General features: G+C 38.0%; 2 protein-coding genes and 1 long non-coding RNA gene across 5 annotated transcripts in view; 2 read left to right on the top strand and 1 right to left on the bottom strand.

Annotated features, from left to right (window-relative positions):
* Positions 1-17,749, bottom strand: part of CMSS1 (cms1 ribosomal small subunit homolog) — a 218,045-nt gene that overhangs the window by 175,658 nt on the left and 24,638 nt on the right. The gene's annotated exons all lie outside the window — the stretch shown is intronic.
* The window catches only part of FILIP1L (filamin A interacting protein 1 like), a 183,902-nt gene that overhangs the window by 144,797 nt on the left and 21,356 nt on the right, over positions 1-17,749 (top strand). The window contains exon 1 of one of the 3 annotated variants that reach the window (XM_079309420.1): positions 4,865-5,095. The exons of the other annotated variants lie outside the window; for them this stretch is intronic. The gene's annotated coding sequence lies outside the window, so the exon portion shown is untranslated. Of the gene's footprint in view, positions 1-4,864; positions 5,096-17,749 lie in introns of those variants that run through there. 3 annotated transcript variants of the gene reach the window in all.
* On the top strand, positions 7,383-11,296 carry LOC306804774. Its single transcript, XR_013774998.1, has 2 exons — positions 7,383-8,721; positions 8,753-11,296. It is a non-coding gene; the product is annotated as an uncharacterized lncRNA (long non-coding RNA).

Below are 17,749 nucleotides of genomic sequence, written 5' to 3'. Positions count from 1 at the left end.
GAAAAGATTACTTGGCTATATATGGTCTATATAGGGTAGGCAAGGCATACAATTAAATTCTACCCATCCTTGTTCATGGCAAACTCTGCCATGCAAAAAAAATGTCTTTTTCATAAAAAGTTACATTGGTCCCTTATACAAAATGAAACCACCTAACAAGCAGATATGAAGCACTTGCAAGTTCTCCTTAGAAGCCATTTGTAGCTGAGAGGTGCAGTCATCAACTTCCCAATACAGCGCCCAACATAAAGGAATCTAATTATCCTTAACATTTGGCAAGGAATTTTATTTGTATCTGCCATAAAAAAAAAAAAAAAAAAAAAAAAAAAAAAGGAAAAATAATGGAATCTGTAAACAATAGGAGAGTTTGAAAAAATATTTTTCCCTGCTGCCAAAAAAAATTAAAAACATAGAGTAATAGCGATACGAATCTCCTTCCACCCATGGTCCATAGTAAAAGACACATGAATCTGAAGAATGTTATCTTTAGAACTTTCCCCTGCTTCTGCCCCTTGCCTTCCATGTGCATTCATCAGCTGTCAGTACATTTCAGGCTGCAAATAAGCCATAGAAACTTCCATATTTCTCTTTGCAATATTCAGAAATTAATCTAAACATTAGGATATGAAACCCTAAAACTCTCTATAGATGAAATCTAAGAGATCATCAAACACAATGCTAGGAGAAATAATAGAGATAAATTAGAATATTTATGAAGGATGCTAATAATCTAAGAAATAATTAGAGTGAATCTTCTTCTGTTAAGTAATGTCCAAACTCCCACAAATTTCAGAGACAAGGATGAGCACACATAGGACAAAAATGCTTGAAGTCACATGAGTTATTAAAACATTAAATATCAAAACCCATTTATGCAAGGCAATAAAATTCAACTTGTCAATTCTGCAAATGTTTCAGTTCTCCAGGTATCACATGCAAAACTTAAGCAGACCACCTCCAAAAAAGCAAACAGTTTTAAGTAATGTAAAATATTAATAGAATCTTAGATAGTATTTGTACTTAAGTAGATGTTTATTTTTGGAATATGAAAGTAACCTAAAGATTTAGACCCCAGGGAGAATTTCAAAAGCCCAAGTTTTAACAATATCTACATGAAGTAAAGTGACCAAGAGCCAGATTCAGCCAAGCATTTAAATTTATCATTAAAATCAGACTTCTGCTGAAGTCCTTTCCTTTTTCAACAAAAATACACAGGACTATGTTTTAAGTGCTTTGTTGAACTGAGGCCCAAGTTCTAATTTCCTTTATTTATCTTAGATACAAAATGGCCAAAGGAAGGGGTCAAATGCTGCAATAAGATAGGTTATGGGTTTAAGGACACTGGAACTGCTATGAAATGCCATGGGAAGAAAAAGGAAAGAGAAGTAGTTTAATGATGGAAGTAATGGGTGGAATTCAAATAGTTTAAGATAAAGTCTAAACAATTGCCTCCAAGTCTTTTAGCTTATTTGTCCTATCTTCCTCTTGCCTCATATAATCTTCCATCTTCCCAGCTACTTTTCTAAAGTAAAATCCTGAAAGAATGTGGGGACAAATAACAATACAAAATGATAAGGAGAGAACTAGAAATAAGTCACTGCAAGCAGCTGCAGCGAGCAGCCCTGCATTGACAGGAGATACTCCAATGATTTAATATGATTTTCTTTAGGTCTTCAATTTCTACAAATCATCAGCTCCTTTTGTTGTCACAATACTTGCAAATGCACCAATTCTGTGCAAAACTATGTGCAGTAACTAAGGAAACAGAATTCATTTTCAAGGAGCAATAGAGAATGAGAAAGGCACAGCTGCCTGCCCAAAGGCTTTTCTTTTTTCCTCTTTGGTGTAGTTCACCAGTGCCAGGATTCCACCTACAGATACTGAAAGAAACTGTAAAAATGCAGTAAAGGAAGGCTTCTTTGCAGTTTAATTTATTGCCTCAGATAAAAATAAGCTTTTCATGTTATAGTACTCCAGAACTTGGAATTTTTAATAGTATTTCCAGGCCTTTAACAAGGCTTGGGTAGCAGTGTACAATGTCCCTAAAGTCATAACAATATAAGAGAAGGAAGTCAGGTCATTACACACTCAGCTGATGCTCTTTGATAAAGATGGTTTGCAGAAGGTCACAGATGTGCATTTTTGTATTGAAGAGAGGAATTAATTAAGAAGCGATGAGTTTGTACTTTGGCCATCCCCAGATGTAAACACAGACTTATAAACAGAAGGACTTGCATTGCCTATTCCCTTTTCCCAGAGTACCAATAAACTTATCACCAGCACTATCTGAACGGTGTTCCTTGCCACTCCAGAACAGAACTAGACTGTGAGGATGAATTTTTGATTTCCAGCTTTTGAGAAGTCCTCTTCTTCAAAGCTGCTTATGGCCTAAAACAACTGTTTCATGTGGGAGAACAAAAATGTAAGCAATTTTCATATAGACTACAGAAACAGGGTGTGTGCAAGTGAAGAGAAAGTTGCAGAAAAACAAAACAATTGCAAAGGCAAGGGCAGAAAAAAAACCCCAGGACAGAAACAGTATTCTCACCCCTAAGGATTTATATATTTATGCTTGCATACACACATACATATATACATGTAAAAAAGAATGCATTCACATTTAACTCCTAGCTACCTTCCACTGAATAAATTCCCTGACTCCCCCTGTAAATCAGAACTGGATACAGCAGTACTTCCAGAGCCTGCTCTTAGTACCTTGCACCTGCAGTTGTTCTGTCATTTTGAACAGCCCCAGCAGAAAGACTGAGTATGTAGCTGAAGATATTTCCCATATCAAGGTCACCTAGATCAGCTTGTATTTCCAATTATCTGTCTTGGCATAATGCTTTTGAGAAAAACTAGACAAACTGTTAGCCTCCAAAAACATTAGCCAAGGAACTGAATAGGTCAATATCAGCTAAAGGACAGGTTATTTTGGTTTTGTTTGGATTTGATTATTAACTCTCCCTGGAATAGCAAATGAAACACTAACCTGGTCTGTCCATTGGTATATTCAAATAAGATGTTTTCTATCTCCAAAACTATTTGGGAAAGGTTAGTATTAAATGATTTGAAAAATTTCTGATGAGGCACCTAAATCTGAAATTTCTCAGAAACATACAAAGATGACACAGCAGGATCACCCACACAAATAAGCAGCACAGTTCTGAGGAAGCCTTAACTCAGTAACCATGCAAGGGGTTGCCTGGAATTTTCCAACTAAAGAATAAGTACAGGCTACTTTTCCTGGCTACACTCATAAATATATGCAACAGTCAGAAGATGTCTGTCTTGTTAATGAAATGCAAGCATCTCAGTCACCATTTGTCTTCATACCTACAGACAACATCCCCAAATAAGTAACTTGCCTTATTGTTAGCATTATGTTCAATATGACAAAAGGCACTAAAAGCAAACAGAGAACAGCTTAAGCTATAGAGATGAAGACTAAAATCCAAATGCTGCAAATAAATGGTGGATGCACCCACTACTGTAGTAGTGTAGTCTTTCAATGGTCTAATTTACCCACCAACATAAAAGGAGTTTATTTCACTGAACCCTGTTAACCCTTAGTGGATTTTCAATAACAAATCTTGTGCCTATTTCCAGTATTTCTTCTGTCATCAATGTTTCTTCAGGGTGTATACTAAAGGACAGGTACTACAAGATACACATTTTAAGTTGTTCAATCTAAATCCTACTTTTTGGCTTTCTGTCTCTTTCTTAAATATTAAAGCAAACAACTTATTTCTTCAAGACCATCTTACTAAAAATAGTTGGTTGCACTGCTTAATTGTGTTAGCTGAAACACAAACATATGAAAAAGGAAAGGGGTTTGTAGAAAAAAACATTGAAGAGAAAAAAAAAATCAGATTTCATCTGGCCTTCCCATCATCACTTAAGAGAATTGTTTTGTAGTTACATCACCAGGAAATAAAATACTATCCTCCAAGGACCCCGACTCTTTACAGAAGGAAAAAAAAAAGGAAGGCTCAAAGTTCATATCCCCCCTCAGAGGAGTTCAGCTAAAGTCGCGATTTTTGTTATAATAAAATTAAAAGAAAAAAAAAAAAAAAAAAGAAAAACAGAAAAAAGCTCCGTCAGAGTAACTAATTAAACAAGATGACTTCGAATTTAGTCTTTCCGTTTTAAAACTCTAAACTGAGGGACTAAGTGGAAAACATTGTACCTAATCAGTAGCAACTTCTAACCACTTTATTATCAGAGCTAGAGAGGAACTGCCCTAACCCAAACCTTCCGCGCATTCTTCTTGTCCCTGAGCGGGTGGACAAACGCAGTTTCACACAGTGCCGGGCCCGGCCGGGGCCAGCACCCGCTGCCGAGCTGCGGGGCGAGCTGGACGGCCCGGGCCGACGTGTCCACAGGGAGCCGAGCTGCCCACAGGGAGCGGAGCTGCCCAAAGGAGAGCCGGGCCGAGCTGCCCACAGGGAGCGGAGCTGCCCAAAGGAGAGCCGGGCCGAGCTGCCCACAGGGAGCGGAGCTGCCCAAAGGAGAGCCGGGCCGAGCTGCCCACAGGGAGCGGAGCTGCCCAAAGGCGAGCCGTGCTACCCAGAGGGAGCCAAGCTGCCCAAAAGGAGCAGCGCTGGCCAGAGGGAGCCGGGCCGAGCTGCCAGAGGGAGCCGGGCCGAGCTGCCCAAAAGGAGTAAAGCTGCCCACAGGGAGCCGACCTGCCCGGCACCGAGCCGAGCTGCCCAAAAGGAGTAGGGCTGCCCGGCACCGAGCCGAGCTGCCCAGAGGCAGCCGAACTGCCCAAAAGGAGCAGGGCTGCCCAGAGGCAGCCGAGCTGCCCACAGGGAGCCGAGCCGAGCCGAGCCGCGCCGCGCTGCGCCCAAAGGGAGCCGAGCCGCCCGGGCAGCGGCCGCACCGGAGCGCACCGGGCAGCGCGGCGGGGCCGCACCGCGCCTTATATGGCAAGGCGCTGACGTAATGTTGCATAGGCTCGGGCCGCCCGGCGCCCATCCCTCATTGTTCCGCGGGAGCGCTGGAATGCTCGCAGCAGCCCCGATGCCACCGCGCAGCGCCCGCGCCCCGCAGCACCGGCTCACCCGGGAGTGCTATAGCCCGCCGGCGCAAGGTAAGGCAGAGGGTGGGAAGCAAGCTTCTTCTGGCAAGCACTGGCGCTTCTGGCTTTTTCCTGTTGAGATACCTTTTAAAAAGTCACTTCCAAAAAAAAGAAAAAGAGGGGTGAGGACTAAGAAACAACGAAATACCCCAAAACAGCACCAGGAGATCTAGCAGATGTCTGGTGAATCATATATAGAGTGACTATTTCAAGCGTTAAAAACTGTCTTTAAAACAATTCCTGCAGAGGCAACAGATGAGGAATTAACGTAACATTAAAGAAGGAGAGAGTTATGAATTACACACACTTTCCAAATGGTCGGATAAAATCATGACTACATTTAAAGCTGTGGAAGGAGTCCAACAGTATTGTAATATATTAGGCAGAGCTACTACCTCTCTTTCTGCTGCATTTACATGCATATGCTATATATTAGTAGACATGTACACACACATGTCTCTATGCATTTATTATACTTTTGAACAGCTTCTACTGTAGTTTTCAGAGCGATGTATAAATTGCCACAAACATTACTTTGTATTAAGATTATGCTATGTCTAAAAGAAAGAATTGCAACTAGTTTAATTACTAACAAACTTTTCAACTCCTACACACTGCTTCCCTCTTGTGTCTTGCGTGCAAGTGTCAAATCAGACAGGGCAGAACTGTCAGATTTTGATGAAAAAAAACTTTTAGTCCTGTTCAAACACATGATGAGTGTGAGAATCAGAAAGCACACTGCTCTCTTCTAGGCTTATACTGCAAGATGCTCAACAGTATTGCAGCTATTAACTCCAGAAAACAGGGAACGAAAAACAGCTCTGACGAGGCACAAAGCACCTTGAAAGATTGAGCTTCAGCGTGTTTATAATTCACACCTACACAGTATGCAAAATTATACTCTCCTCTCCGTTAATTAAGGGCCAAGCCCTGTCAAATCTTTGTTCATAGGAACAATTGCAATTAAGTCAATTGTACTGTCCTACTTGCAAATTGGAACTACTGAGCACTGCACTTTAGAGTCTGATGTGTAATTTTTTTAAAATGTTAGATAAGTTAGACATTAAGACCTTTAAATTCGAACTCCTCTTGCAGGTAAAACATGTTTTTGTGGTATGTTCTCCTTTTTCTTAATACAAAAACAAATGCAATTTTAGGAGAGAAATAAGGATTCTTTTTCCCTCTATTTGATGTTTTCAATCCTGCAAAATCCTCTTTCAATTATATATTTAAGAAAAAAATCAAACCTGGTACTAACATATGCATTGTTATAGTATCATGCATATGCAGATTTAGTGGCTGAGCCAAAATATCTTGTGTGGACTTTTCATAACTTTTTTCTTTTTTTTTTTTGCTTTAAACATTGAGAAAATACAAAGCAGTTATTTTCAACATGCTACTAAAAATGTACATATAAAGTGACTTTTCATTTGAAAGATAATTCAAGTGTTTGTGTATTATTAACCTGGCAAATTAGATAAAAGTCACATCCATGTTTCCAACATATTCTTTTTTGTAACAAGAAAAGTTTATACCTCTGATGAGAGACTCAGGGAAGAGGGCACTGTATAGTGTATATATAGAATGAAAAGAATCCTAGCAACCAGAACAAATGTAATTTCACAGTACAAAAACAATACTCCGTATCAGTATCCAGAGCCCCCTGAAAAGTCTTCTGCTCACTATTCTGCCATATCTGCAGTCCTCACAGTTTTAAAATGATTACTTAGTTTTCTAAATATCCACTGTCAAGTTATAAAATAGAAAACTTAGCTACATTAGGTACAGATGTGTTAGGAACCAAAGCTAAGTGACAGTCTTCAAAAATAGGTCTGAGTAGAAAGGATGAGCTGAAGAAGTTGAAAGACAACAATATGGCAAAGAAAAAATATTAACAGGAATGCTACTTATGCAATAAATTTGATAAAAGTACTACCTAGAAAACAAAAAAAAGTCTCCCCATAGGTAAGAGACAATTTCAGCTGCTCCAAATCCAACAAAGAAGGGTGACTTCTTTCACTAATTACCACTTTTGCAGTATCTTAAGTACCATCTGTACTCTGAATACTGCTAGCCTAAAACAAATCATAACATCTATCAAAAGCCAGAACTCTACTTCCCATAGTCTGTCTTCCTCAGATTAAAAGGGAAAACATTCTTCACGTAATACTTACAGGACCAATTTTGCTCTCATTTATACTGGTAAAATGCCAAAATAATTAGATGAAGGTATACTGAAAACTGGTATACTGATGAAACTGTCTCTTTGCTGGTTTTTCCCTCCCACCATCTCTGCATTACACTCCTTTATTATATCAGATTTCTTAACATGTTTTGTGTATTAACTGATTGGTATTCCTAATTTTAAGTTATTAAAATAGCTAGCTTCTGTTAATTAAAAGAAAACAGTGAAAGAAAGGAATAATCATATAACTCAGTCTTAAACAACTGTAATTTCTTCATCTACATTTCTTTTTATAGTAATTTTTCACAAGATCCAATGTGAAAACATTTTAAGAACGAATACATCCTCCAGAAATGAAAGCCAACTTCCTATCAAACTGCATTGACCCTTTGTTCCTTTCCCGCCACTTCCCTTTCCTCCACTAACAAACATCTGCTGACAGCAGAATTTTTAGATATTTGATCCAGGAAAAAAAGGGATCGTTTCTATTCCCTATCAGTATTTGTAAAATCAAATTATTTCTTGATTTGTGCTAAGCAACAGAATTTTCATACTTCTTACCTAATACTATACTACGATGAATTACCAATTTTGCACTTGTCATTGAATTAAAAAAAAAGTTTGGTTTTACTCCCAGTGCTTCCCCTCTGTGGCAGATCTTAGAAGACTGCTACTTTTCTTCAGGAGACATTCTTTAGAACATGTAGTTTGGCATGGGCAACTGAGCAACTACAGCTCTTCTGGAGCTTTCCTGTGAGCAGCTGTTCTCAAATCCTGGGTGTGGACCTACCTGAATAAAGTTCATCAAAAAAGCAATTAAAATAACTAAGTCAGAGAATCCTAATGAGTTTATAATGTAGGAGGACATATCTTTAAAAACCATTGTATAAAACTGTAATTCTGTCTCAGTAACAGTTTACCTCAACTCTTTATCTTGTTACGAAGTTGATTTGAACTTAGAAACTGTGTCTCAGCAATAATTTTTAATTGCTTAGGGTTTTTCTTTCATACTGAATAGATTCTACCATGGCACCCTTTGGGTTTAGCTTGAACTTCTTGATGTAGTTGAAAGCTTGGTTAGTTCAACCATTCACTAAACTCAGCTCCAAGAAGGCAAAAATCACTGCTGAAAAATTCTAAATATAGTGCCCAGTCTTGTGATTTAAGTGAAGTAATGGACACTTGGACTGTTTACACCTCTCAGTACATTATGCTGATTTTGAGGTTTGCTGTGTTTTCTGCCAGCAAGACAAAAATCACTTTGATGGCATGTCCAGTGCCCCATGATGTTCAGTAGCTGAACTCACACTGATGCACCAATGGAGCACTCTCAGGCAGTTACACCTCCCTTCTCCAGAGTGGTCACAGTTGATAGAAGATGTATTTGGAGATTTTCTGAGGCAGTCTGTAGCCACCTGTTAAAGCAGTATGAAAAACACCTCCCAAAGCAACTGTTCCTCACCAGGGCTGATGTGACTGTGAAGAGGTGAATGCTCATGCAAACAATAAATGCTGGCTGCACAACCAGCAACATCATCACAGAACCCTCCTTTAAAAGCAATATGGAAATATCAGGGGTGAAAGTTCAACCCAAACTTGTTACACAACTCAAACCCATAACCTTGGTCATTCAGGCTGATAAGTGCATGCACATTTTGCCTGTTGCAGAAGTCGTGCCTGCTGCTGCAGCTCATGGAGCACATGGCAGTGATGTAACACAGCTGCTTGACTTCAGCCTCAGGCTGGGCAGGTGACCACCAGAGAGTGGCTGCTGAGGCAGAGCAGCAGAACTTGAGCCATTCTGCTTCATGCTGCGTGCTCAAAGAAGCTGAGAAACCAGAGCACACAACCACCTAACTGCTCACCCAAACTTCCCAAAGCTTTACAGACATACATCAGGCAGGGTACACAAAGCTCTAGTGAGCATGACTGAAAACAGGTATGGGAAAAAATCCACTCTTGACAAGAAGAACACTCATCTTGCATACAATGTCAGGGATGTGAAACAATACATCACACATCATTATCCTTCATGCATTTCCAAAGGCCTGGGAAGGAACACAACACTTGCTTTTAAATGATGGATAGAGTTCTTAAAATTGCCTTAAACCTAATATTGAAAGCATTTTCTTTAAAATTCACTGCAGACAGCTGGTTTAAAACTTTGTATTTTATTACTAGAGATACAAAGCTTATCTAGTGTTTACATAGCAACTATCGCAATGACAGAGTAAGAGAACGAAGAAAAAAAATTTAAACTGAAATGAAGCATGATGCTACTGCCATAAAAAAACCACATAAAACTGGCTGCTTAAAAATAGAAAGTAATGCACTCATAAAACTCCAATTTTAATTACACATTAGACAGAACTATCTAAGAGCTAAGTTTAAGCTGACTGAATTCTGTCCACTTTCAATGGATTTAATCTTTTTTTGGTACAATTCATAAAGCTTTCAGTGATTAAGTCTAACTATGAAAAAAATTTGGAAATTTTATCACATTTAAGTTTGGCCTACCTGAAACTAATGTCACCCATCACATTCCCAACCATTATGCTATTCCACTTAGCCATAAAGAGGCTCAGAAGAAGCCTCAGACACAGTTGTTACAAAAGACACAGTTGTTTTTGTTTTCAACTTCAAAATGCTACCCCCTGGTCAAGAACATTCGACACCTTGGAAGAGCCATTCTGTTACCAAAAAAATATATCCATACAAAAAAAAAATGGGAAGTGATTTATATTGGTCACTTCAACCTGAGGGTGTAACAATGCCACATTTGGGGCAGTCAAACCCTAATCAAAATATCTGAAATCCAGTATTGAACACACTAACCTGGATGTAGAAAGGTGTGGAAAAAACCACAATACTCAAGTGTTAATGCTTAAATCTGCAACATTTTTTCTTAACTTGCAAAATACTACTATATACTCTTTTTAATGTAAAGAGAAAAGTTTTTTAATTAGCAGCCAAAACTAAATTCCCAAACTAAATACTGAATTGTCTTCAATGAAAAGGCCACCACGAATCTTGGCAGCCCTAAAAGCTCTAAAATCTGTGTTTCTAAAGAAATAGCTAATCTCTAAATGAGCATGTTCATTTGTATGCATATGAGTAAGCAGCGCAGGGGGATGAAAGCCTCTGCACGAAGTCAGCAAGTCCAGCTTCCCTAGAGACCAATTCCAGATGACAAAGAGCTGCCTGCGAGGGCGGTGCGGGGACGACACCAACCGGTGGAGAATGCTTAGGCTGCTGCGGGGAGAGTCACACACCGGCTCCCCTTTGGGAAAGCAGCAGACAACAGCTGACAGGAATAGTCAAGCTTCCTTTACATATGTTGCTAACCCATACAAAGGAGGAGGGAGGAAAATGTACCCTGGTACACAAAGAAGCAGCCACTTTGGAAAGGGTCTTCTTGCCCCTGCTTTGTTCCCAACCACCACCGAGAGCTCTAAAGGATTATTGTCATCTCTGTAAAGAGCAGAAGTTCTCTATTTCAGTCAGGGTTAACTGGGTGGGAAGAGTCAGAAATTGACATTGGTAGCATTTTATAACTTGTAAATGACCCTCTCACATATCTAGATTAAAGCAATTAACTATACAACTTGCAAGTTCTGTCTAGAGAGAACTCACTTTCAGCATTTGAAACCACATTATAAATTAATGATACAACGCAAAATATATTACATCAGAAACATACTGTACATGAAAGCATGCTACAGCTCCTTCATTTTCAGTGACATCTGAAACAAGAAACTATAACCTGAATACCACAGATCATCAGCCAAGAAGCAAGGAAAGAGATCAAGTAGGGCATGTAGCCAAATGTCACATAACGATCCTGTGTTATAAATCAGTTTGGGGTACACTAACTAGGCACAAAATGTTCAACTCAATTCACAGTTCCTTAAAGAACAAGGAACACAAAGTCTTCATATGAAGGGACAAGGGAAGTATACATGCATGTGACCCTCCTCTTTCCTAAAAAAGCCTTTTCCTATGACAGTTTTTGAAAGGCAAAGAACACTGGAAAACAACTAAAGATGGAAAAAGTAAGTATCTCTCTTGACTTTAGGAAGACTGCTCATTTTAAAACAGTTTAAGAAATCATTGATTACAGAAATGCTAGAACTAGTTAAATCTACTTTTTTTCATCCCAACAATTTAGGAGTTTTCCCCCTATGAAATAGAGAAACATTTCTTTTACAAAACAAGGAAGTTACTCCAGCTGCTGATCACACATGCAAGTAGCCAAAAAACCCAAAATACCACAATCATCCTAAACACTAGTGCTGGCACTCTGAGTGGACATATGAGTAAAGGATCCAATTTCTTTTACTCTAAAGCAGGGTATAGGATGCTTAACACAGTGAACAACCAAGGCTGCACAGAAGTGGAAAAATCCTACTTCAACACACCATAATCAATAGACCTGAGAGAAAAGATGTTCTTCAGTTAAACAATGCATCACAGGTGAACAAGATACTTTAACTATCATTTGCTATTGAACTGTGAGTTAAATCTGTGAAGTAAACCTCAGTTAGAACTATAACCATTAACAAAATTCTCAAACTATCTTCTTTAGGTCTCTAATGTAGCTTCCAGTCCTATAGTCTAAAACAATGTGTTAATCCTCTTTGAAGAGGATCAGTTTGGAGAAGCCATGTAAACTAAAATGCTGAACCAGAGCACCTTTGCTCAGGATTAACATGTTTTAGACAAAACATGAATTGACCTTGCACCTTTAGATAATTCACCAAGTGCTCCCAGGTCTATGTTGCCAGAGGCCTACTGGCAGAAAAGAAAATACAACTTGCTAACATTCACCAGGTTTACAGCAGACAGCAAGAAAATGAATTATCTGCCAGGTCACCAGAGGTTCAGTATACCTAGAACTGTACCCAGAAGCAGTTTCTAATGCATAACAAAAAGTTCCACTACCATTTCCAAAGGTCACAGAGTGCAAACCAGGAAACTAGCAGGATTCTTCCTCACTTGCAGCTTTGAAGTTTAGTTAGTTGACCCTGCCACAATGCATTGCTACCATCTCTCTCACCTGTGCCTCCAACATGAAGCACTTAGAGAAAATGGACACTCTCACATTATCACGTCCATGGGAAAAGATGCATATTTAGCTTCAAAATGAAACTTCTGTTTGATTATAACACTATTGCTGTTAACATTATTACTTACAACCTTGGCTACCAGAAAAAGCTGCAATTGTATTAGCAAACCTGATGAAAGCCCCAACTACACTGCTTCATGCACCTTAGCATCAAGGATAATTTAAATACTTGCAAGCTAGGTTTGCAGTAACAATTAAGATTTAAGCTTTTTGGCAAAAAAAGAAGAAATGGGGGGTGTCACCCAAGCCCAATTTCAAGCATTCAGAGTTTATTAAATACACAGAGCTTCTTCAGGAGATAAGCATACCAGAAAAAAGGCTTACTTACTTTTGTCTGAGGATGTATGTATATAATAAAGGTTTATGGGCATAAACAGAACAGAACTCTCAAGAATAATGGAATTTAAATCCTCCCACAAAGCAGTGACACCACCTCTATAATTTCTGAGGAATGTTTATCTAATTGTTTACAACCAGCCTCATTCCTAGAAATAATGGCAAACTCTCAGTCTTCCCTAACAGTGCCATTCCATACTAAAGTATCTTTATTTAACTTGCCATGTTAAATCTACGTCATTTAAATCACAATTTTAGTACATAAATTCTTGTCAGTGAGCATGAAGAGTGCATAATAAAGTTTGCAGACAAGTTCCACCTGTCTAGAAGCAAGTGGCCACTGAGCAGCTTATGCAGGGCTGGCAGCATGAGTAGAATGCCTTCAGTTCAAAAGAGTGAGCAAGGCAGGATGGAAAGTTCTAAATTTTACCACTGCTGATGACTGATGATATAAGGCCATAGATAGCATAAAAGATAGGCACAGTGCCTACTCTGCCCATGGATGAAAATGCAACCTCAAGACATTTATTTTTATATAATATGTGTGGTAAAATTGTTTTAGGGAACATCCAGTTCCTGTAAATGTTATGGGAAAATGACATTTACAACTAACTGGTCTCCTCTGAGTAACATGATGTGGCTGAGAGCCATTTTCTGTCATACCAAAAATATTAACTAATTGAACTTTAAAAAGTTTGTATAAATTAGATCCTTGCACAATTATGCCCAATTCTGGTCAAGACAACAGCACCAGCACTGCCTCAGGTGCATCATATACGAGAACAGCACCTATTTTCCCACCTGTGTGCCCCCTAATACATTCCATAAAAGAGGTCCACCTTGAACCTACACACTATGATGTTACATACAGGATAAAAAATGAATTCACAGGATTTATCTATAGAAATTACTTAAAGAAAACTCAGACTGTTCTCTTAATATAAAACAGTATCATTAAAGTGAAGTGTAAAAATGTGACTTAAGGATTACAAACTCGCACCAAGCTGAAGCAAATTACTCATTCAGAGAATGAGAACTTCTGCAAACTCCTCAGTCAACTGAAGGATGCAGAGTAAATAGCCAAGACAAAAACTCACACTCCAAATTTCACCCTTCCATCACCAGTAAACACAGCATAGCAGTGATAGCAGAGTAGTATTTGCCTTACACAAAGCAAACACACACGGCTGGGATTGTCAGTTTAGTAGCAGCCTCGCCAGAACTATCCACAGCTTGGGAAGCTGTGCTCCCTTGTTTGTGTCTCATCTTTCCATGGGGAGTGGGGCTGAAGACAGGCAGGGCTCCACAGGACAGTTTTCAGGAGCTGAGTTAACTCCTGTGACAATTTTCACCTGGTAAATGCTAGCAGGAGGCTACAACATTACAGATTCCTAGTACTGACACTGAATAGAAAATGCAAACTCATTCACCTGCCCACAGGTACGGGGTGGATTCAGCCCTGACCTGTTTATCTCTGCAGTATTATCACACTAATGATTTCAAAACCAGCTCAGTCATTGTGGTAAGGCAATAACATTCTATCAGGAATAATGCTTAAAGTATACACTTAAAACTCAGGTTCATGAAGACACATAATTTCTCCCATCAATTTTATTTGTTAGCATGTAACATCATATCAAATGCAATCATTTTGATGGCACTGTTGTTTAAAAATCACAAATTATAAAAAACAGTTATCTTGGTTTATTTTGTATAATTACTGCACTCAAAACCTATTTGGATTAATAATAATTCTCAAAATCTGTTACGGAAGTTAACACTGTTTTTCCATTTTAACGAATCTGAGGATCAGGCACTAAATTTCACTTGTTAAAGATGAAGACAAGACAGAAGCAGGACCTGGATCAGTAACTGAAAAGTTCTGCCTCATTCTTGTTGCTTTGACCCCTATACCACATCTCTTGTGGTTCATCTTTCCATTTCCTTCAGAGAGCTTTCCATCTGCAAAACTATAATTTGCTGGCTGACGTAAATTTGAAGAGTTCCAAATTCTGGTGTTGCATCTGAAATTACTGGCTTTATTTCTGACTTTATAGGCAGTATGGTGGGAGACATTGAGAGAGATGGGAGAGGAAGGGGAAGGTGGTGAATATGCACTATGGTAATATAAAAAAAATCCCAAATTACTAACAAAACCTAAGTGCTGTTCCTGTGAGCTGTTTAGCTTATTGAGGTATTTTGATTCAGAACAGAAGACGATTAAGTCATGCTGTGTGCACAGTCATATGGCATTGAAATGCTAACAGTAATAGATAATGACTTCAAAGAATACCTGAAATAGCTGTTAAATCAGGAAAGAAGAAAGAAGAGTGCATCTCAAAAGCAGTGGCACATCAGAGTCCAGCTCACAATTAATCGTGCCATGTTTTCTAATAAGCTGAATGCTGGGACCCAGAGTTTTTAAGGCTAACTTCAAGTAAAGCTCTTTAATATTATGGTCTTCTCAGGTTAGTGTTCATTTAAAATGCTTTCAGGATAAGCAGTCAAAAAACAAAACAAACCAAAAACCTGCCAGCAATTTAATAGGACAGCATTTTCTTCATTCCCACTCCCATCTCCCTGTCAATCTCAAACACTGTAGATGGCTGCCATTAGAAGTTTAGAAATGAAATCAGAATTAGTAATTATCACACTGACATTCAATCCTTAGCCATTATTAATGCTTTTTACACAAGACTGATGTTTTGATAGGTGACTTTCAAGACAGAAAACTTTTTTCTTGAACTGAGGTTTCATAATAAAACAAAACTGAATTTTAGTGCTGAAGTAAAATTACTGAGACTCGAAGTTAATCTGGTCTTAAATCTTAAATTAACTAATATGAATTTGTTAAAAGACCATTTTCTGTCACCAAATTTACCCAAGATTTCATAACATTTATGAGTGCAAATATCCCTATATCACCAGTAAGAATATTTAGCAGCTTAACAGTTGTGAAATCATGGTCATAAACAACAGTGTTCCTGAATAATTAATTTTTAAAAGCATGTATTATCTACACATGTTTACTCAGCACTACAGCTAAATACATCTGGTTATCCATGCAAAATTTTGCCCGTTAACCTAGAACTGGCAATACCATTCATCTTCTATGACTTTTATTAAGACTTGTAAAGCAAGTCAGCATTTTAAGCATCAGATAAAATGATAATTACTTTGTGATAGTACTCACACCTCCCTCATTAAAAGTTCTCATTTTATAAAATAAATTTCCTTATTGGGAAATTTGCCTTACACAGTCTCTTGCAGTTGAGACACACTCTGTGGAGGTTTGCATCCTAGCATAAACAAATTCTTTGCAATTTACAGACATAAATTAATGTAATGGAAAACAAATTTAAAAATAAGTATTCACATTCTGTTGGGAAGTGCTGACTGATTCAGATGAAGCCAGCAGATTACACAACAGCTATGGTATGTTGTTGCTGCTGTAATTTCAAAGGCTTTTGACTTTCTTTATGACGGGGAAAAAAAGAAGCATTAATAAAGATAATAGAGAGCCATAAAAAAAGCTGTAACATATGTCTTCATAGAAACTGCACATCAATAAACAGAACTGTAGGCAAAAGGAAAGATTTTAAAAAATGCATGGCCACCCCAAAACCAGAAATACTTTAACAAACACAAATTTTGCTTCAGTGATCTGTGGAAGGCATGGACTGGCTTTCTTACAAAAATAAATATGTAACTGTACTGGTGTAAAAAAATTACAACAACTTGTAAGATTTACCAGAAATGATGAAGCATGTTTCTTCCCTTATTAAAGGCCAGACCATGTCTTATTGCTAACTGGGAAGACTGCCTCAAAGGAAGAGGCATTACTTCATCCACATTTAAAAGCTTTCAGCTTAAAGCTTTTATTTGCTTTGTACCAGGGGAAATTCAAGCATATGTCCAAAAACTTTAGAAGTCTGCCTCGTGAAATAACCTGTAGGACCTCTCGTAAACTACATCTTTCATCTGAGGAAGGATGAAGAGCATGACCTAGTTAAAAATATGGATTTTTATGATTCAAAAAAAAAAAAAGAATCACAGAAATTAAAAATCATTATCATTTCTGCAGAATTGTCTGATACAGATATTTGCAATATGTACATTAAAAACTCCACAACACTTCAGTGAGCTTTACAAACCATCATCTATTTCACTTGCAGCCTTAGAGGACAGCCTTTTCTAAAGTTACCACTACAACACTGCTTAAACAAACAAACAAAAAATACTAATTTTCATTCTTATTATTCAAAGAATAACAATTCATTTCAGAGCAAACTAAAAAATATTTAAAAACCAAGAGTGTTGCAATCTCAGTTCCTATACTTTCTTTGTTTTCTGTGAAACTCAAAGGAAAAGTCTCCCCCTTAGAATTCTGTAAAAAAATAAATTAAACAATCTCCATGTAATGCAAGTCACCCCAGGAAAATGGAAAGTCCCTCTTAAAGGCAAAATGTTATGATATGACACCAGGACAATGAACTGTTAGGGGAGTCTCCAAATCTTGTAGAGAATACAGTCATTATGTTGCCAAATATAATGTAGTGTAGCTGAAGCTATATTCACTTAGAAAAAATAAGGAAAAAACAAGACAACACAATTGAATGCTTGGCATTAACACCAAGAAGCTGTAGCCTGCATACTGAGGAAAACAACTAAAATGAACAGAGCTGAGAAATACAATTTCTTCCAGGAAATAAAGGAGCAGTTAACTGTTATTGCAAATAAGTACAATATTAAGCCACAATAAAGCAATAATTTATAACAGAAGCTCTGAAGTAATAAGACACTGCCCTGACTCTCTTTAACTACCTATCAGTCATGTTCCTAAAAACAATTTTCAATGTCTATTTTTGCTGGCCTCAATTTAGAAGGGGTTGTTGTAGTCCTGTGAAGTCAACTGCTTAGAGTTGTGTAAAAGCTTTGTCTAAATGACATACCTACCTTTGCCTAATACAAAATTACACGATCCTTAAATTTAGCTGGCAAAAGAAATTATAAAAATATT

The sequence above is a fragment of the Erithacus rubecula genome (genome assembly GCF_903797595.1).
Source record: "Erithacus rubecula genome assembly, chromosome: 1".
NCBI classification, from domain to species: Eukaryota; Metazoa; Chordata; class Aves; order Passeriformes; family Muscicapidae; genus Erithacus; species Erithacus rubecula.
The sequence above is the reverse complement of the archived record's forward strand: the minus strand, read 5'-3'. Positions and strand labels throughout refer to the sequence as shown.